The 4972-nt window shown below is 46.8% G+C and overlaps 1 long non-coding RNA gene across 2 annotated transcripts; it reads right to left on the bottom strand.

Moving 5' to 3' along the window:
• Window positions 1-1153: 1153 nt before the first annotated feature.
• LOC119268178 lies at window positions 1154-4623 on the bottom strand. 2 transcript variants are annotated; one of them, XR_005132964.1, is made up of 3 exons: window positions 3918-4623; window positions 3511-3834; window positions 1154-1346 (listed from the first exon to the last, which is right to left on the bottom strand). It is a non-coding gene; the product is annotated as an uncharacterized LOC119268178 (long non-coding RNA). The 2 variants fall into 2 exon arrangements; XR_005132963.1 differs by lacking the exon at window positions 1154-1346 and adding an exon at window positions 2632-2677.
• Window positions 4624-4972: the final 349 nt, after the last annotated feature.

The raw sequence follows: 4972 nt of genomic DNA, 5'->3' as shown, positions 1-4972 counted from the left end.
TATTCAACACACTCATAAGAAAGTTTTTACTAATCTTGTATACCTAGCACATTAGGATTTTAAGCAAATTACCATGCTATTTGAGACTCTCAAAATAATCTAAGTGAAGCATGAGAGTTCATCTATTTCTTCAAAATAAAACTACCACCATGCTCTAAAAGATATAAGTGAAGCACTAGAGCATCGACAAACTACTCCGAAAGATATAAGTGAAGATCAATGAGTAGTTGAATAATTATGCAACTATGTGAAGACTCTCTAACATTTAATAATTTCAGATCTTGGTATTTTATTCAAACAGCAAGCAAAGCAAAATAAAATGGCATCAAAGAATAGAAAACATCATGTGAAGAAGCAAAAACTTAGGATCAACCGATACAAACTGATAGTTGTTGAAGAAGAAAGGTGGGATGCCAACCGGGGCATCCCCAAGCTTAGACGCTTGAGAATTCTTGAGATATTATCTTGGGGTGCCTTGTGCATCCCCAAGCTTGAGCTTTTGTATCTCTTTAATTCCTCTCATATCACGGTCTCCCTAAATCTCAAAAGCTTCTTCCACACAAAACTCAACAAGGACTCGTGAGATAAGTTAGTATAAACCATTGCCAAAACCTTATCATACTCTACTGTAGCAAATCACTAAAATTATTATTCAACATTGCGTACTAAATGCCTCTGTATATTTAATAGTCCTATCCTCAAATAGAATCATTAAAGAAGCAAACATATGCAAACAATGCAAACATAACAGCAATCTGCTTAAACAGGATAGTCTGTAAAGAATGCAGCAACATCCATACTTCCATAGCTCCAAAAATTATGAAAGAAAATTCCCACTGTAGTAAATTTATCAGATCTTAATATGCAAAAGGTTTCAACATTTTATCGCATTCTGAATTTTTTAGGGAATTATTGCAACAGCAGTAAACTTTCTGTTTTCAAACAGCAACATGTGGACTTCTAAAATAGGCATAGTAAAGGCTATCAATGCCACTTTTATTGAAATAAAAGATGCGGCTATATCTCCCACATGTCGGAGCACGACTTAGAGGCATAACCGCATAGTAGGCATGTCACAAGAGGGGTAATCTTTACACATCCCATGTACTGAATAAGAAAGGGGTAAAGAGCTGGCTTACAATCGCCACTTCACACAATACATAAATATAGCATTACATCATCCAGAATACAATCAAGGTCCGACTATAGAACCAAAATAAAAGAAGACAACCCCTCATGCTAGATCCCCGATCGCCCCAACTGGGCTCCTCTGCTGATCAACTGAAACGGAACATCACAACGAACACGTTCTTCATCGAGCTCCTCCTTGAGCTCGGTTGCGTCACCTGCAACTGGTATCATCAGCACCTGCAACTGGTTTTGGAAGTAATTTGTGAGTCATGGGGACTCAGCAATCCCACACCCTCGCGATCAAGACTACTTAAGCTTATGGGTAGGAAAAGGGGGTAGTGAGGTGGAGCTGCAGCAAGCACTAGCATGTATGGTGGCTAACTTACGCAAATAAGAGTGAGAAGAGAAGCAAAGCACGGTCGTAAACTAGAAGTGATCAAGAAGTGATCATGAAACTACTTACGTTCAAGCATAACACAACAACCGTGTTCACTTCCCGGACTCCGCCGAGAAGAGACCATCACGGCTACACACACGGTTGATGCATTTTAATTAAGTTAAGTGTCAGGTTTTCTACAACCGGATATTAACAAATTCCCATCTGCCCATAATCGCGGGCACGACTTTCGAAAGTTCAAAACCCTGCAGGGGTGTCCCAACTTAGCCCATCACAAGCTCTCACGGTCAACGAAGGATATTCCTTCTCACAGGAAGACCCGATCAGACTCGGAATCCTGGTTACAAGACATTTCGATAATGGTAAAACAAGACCAGCAAGACCACCCACTGTGCCGACAAATCCCGATAGGAGCTGCACATATCTCGTTCTCGGGGCACACTGGATGAGCGCTCCATACAGCTAAAACCAAGCCCCGAGCTTCCCCGAGGGGGTGCTGCAAAGGACTCTAGTTTGGACCAACACTCAGAGGAGCACTGGCCTGGGGGGGTTAAAATAAAGATGACCCTCGGGCTCCGGAAACCCAAGGGAAAAAAGGCTAGGTGGAAAATGGTAAAACCAAGGTTGGGCCTTGCTGGAGGAGTTTTATTCAAGGCGAACTGTCAAGGGGTTCCCATCATAACCCAACCGCTTAAGGAACGCAAAATCAAGGAACATAACACCGGTATGACGGAAACTAGGGCGACAAGAGTGGAAAAAAACACCAGGCATAAGGCCGAGCCTTCCACCCTTTACCAAGTATATAGATGCATTAATTAAAATAAGAGATATTGTGATGTCTCAACATATCCATGTTCCAAACATGGAACAAACTTCATCTTCACCTGCAATTAGCAATGCTATACGAGGGGCTGAGCAAAGCGGTAACATAGCCAAACAACGGTTTGCTAGGAAAGGTGGGTTAGAGGCTGACATGGCAAAATGGGAGGCATGATATAGCAAGTGGTAGGTATCGCGGCATAGCAATAGAGCGAGCAACTAGCAAGCAAAGATAGAAGTGATTTCGAGGGTATGGTCATCTTGCCTGAAATCCTGCAAGGAAGAAGAACAAGTCCATGAAGAAGACAAACGGACGTAGTCGAACGGATCCTCACAAGCGCGACGTTAACGGAACCAACCCGAAGAAGCAACACCGGAAAGAAGCAAACCACATAGTAAAACATCCACCACATAAACATGGCATGATGCACAACCAAGTATGATGCATGTCCGGTTTAATGATTCATGGCATGGCAAAGTGCACAAGCAAAACTACAAGTTAAGTGCAGCTCAATATGCAACGAGTTGCATATTGACGAAACACCACAACAAGTTGTTTAGTTCGATCTCGTTTATGTACCCAACAATATTAAATGTTGATTAACATGGCAAGAGGTGAAGCAAATGAAAACTACCTATCTAGGCAAGTTTAAATGAGGCCGGAACAACAAGCAACAAGTCCGGAAACTCCTCATGTGCAAATTTTAAGGTTTGGTACTGTTCTGCCCTAAACCATATTTTAGAGTTTTTAAACATGCAAAGTGATGCCACCATGTTAAACTAGACATTTTTCTACCCCATTTATACATATAAAGATTATTAAATTTGGAGGTACGGTTAAATAGTTATGAATTAAATCATTTTAGCATGGCATATGGGCAAAAATTACACAAACAGCATTTTAAACATTTTAAACATGGATGAAAATGACATATTATGAAACTACACAAAATTCTAAGCAACTTTCATGTTAAGTTTGTTTAAATCCGATGCACGGTTATTTAGGTGTGAGCATTTTTAAAATGATGGCATATTCTGTAATTATGCATGTGAAGGAAATTTAGTAAATTCGCAGAACTAAAAAAAACATCTATGGGCCGAATCTAGTGCAAGTTGGGCCAACTGAAAAAAAACAAAAGGGGCGCTGCTGGGAGGTGTCTCACCATGGGCCAAGGCCCAGTCAGTGGAACAGGCCGGCGAATCTGGCGGCCCACGGCGATGGCAAAGTAGAGGAGGGCGCTGGGCCTTGCAGCCACGACATGGTCGTGGCCCAGTCGACCTCGCGGTCAACCGGTGCATCCGGATCGATCAGGCGCCCGTCGTCTTGCTCGTGCAAGAGCGAAACAAGGAGGTGGCGCGGGCCTAGGTGCGATGCAGGGAGATGGAGGTCATCGGCGGCACTTGGCTTCGGGGACGGCTGGATCCAAGCAAGAGGCATCGAGGGCAGGTGGTTCTGGCCGGAGGCAAGGCCATGACGGGGCGACCTCCTGCAGCAGAAGGCGGCAGCATCGGCTGTGTCAAAACAGGCTCGCGAGGAGCAAAGGTCCGGCGCGAGCGGCAAGGTGGCTACCTGCAGCGGCGCAGTCCAATGGCAACAGGGACGGCAGGAGGCGGAGAGGCGAGGAACGGAGAAGATGGACGGATCCGAGGCTAAGGCAGCGAAATCCGGCGACACGGGTGGTGCCTCCCTGGGCATAAGAGAGAAATTAGAGGGAGAGACAGACGCGAGGGAATGAGAGGAGGAGAAGGATGGGCAGAGGCACGGCAACCTGCGATGCTCCAGCGTCGCGCTCACCAGCACGGCAGAGGAGGCCAGGACGGCGAGGTCGTTGGGACCCTGGACGGTGTCGGCTTGAGGAGCTCGGATGACAGCATCCATAACGGAGAACATAGGAGGCTTGGACGAGCGGGGTGACGACGGAGCGCAAGGAAGCAGGGCCTCAAGAGGGACGCTCGGGGTAGCGGAGGAGGAGAGACGATGTTGCTGCTGGTTCGGTCACCGGTGGCGGCAGCTTGTCGAGGTCGCCGTCGCGAGGTAGTCGAGGAGGCGGGCGTTGAAGCTGGCACGGCGGGGCTGCGAGGACGGGCGCGCTCGGGCAGAGGGGGAAAAGGAAGGAGCTCCAGCGAGGTCCGTCGGGGTGGCTTGGTGGTGTTGGGATCGATGGAGGTGAATCGGGAGGGGAGGTGGAGGCTGCCATTTGGGTGGATGGGGAAAAAACTAAGTGGATTTGGCCAGGATCCCGAGAGGATTTGGAATGGCGGCGGCGAGGAGGAGGATGGGACAGCTCCCCTAAAATTTAGGGTTGCTTTCTATATATATGCTGTTGGATTAGGTTAGGGGGTATTCAGTCCGTCCGATCGTAATCGGGCGGTCGAGAATAAATTGGTTAGGGAGTCCAAATAAAAAAACGGAGATGTTTTGTAGATGTTTGGGGATGAACCGAATCCAAAGGTGACGATTGCCCGGGTCGGGTTCGGGACAGCTTCGGACACACGCGAGGGGTCGAAGCACTGTGCAGATAGGGGTTAGACGAACGAGGTTAAGTGTGTGGTCGGCTTGAGAAGAGAGGGGAGGAATGCAACCCGGCATCCGTTTCCGGAGACCGAAAACGTCCAACGATAGAC

Source organism: Triticum dicoccoides, chromosome 3A, assembly GCF_002162155.2.
Source record: "Triticum dicoccoides isolate Atlit2015 ecotype Zavitan chromosome 3A, WEW_v2.0, whole genome shotgun sequence".
Taxonomy (NCBI): Eukaryota; Viridiplantae; Streptophyta; class Magnoliopsida; order Poales; family Poaceae; genus Triticum; species Triticum dicoccoides.
This window is presented reverse-complemented; position numbering and strand designations above follow the sequence as displayed.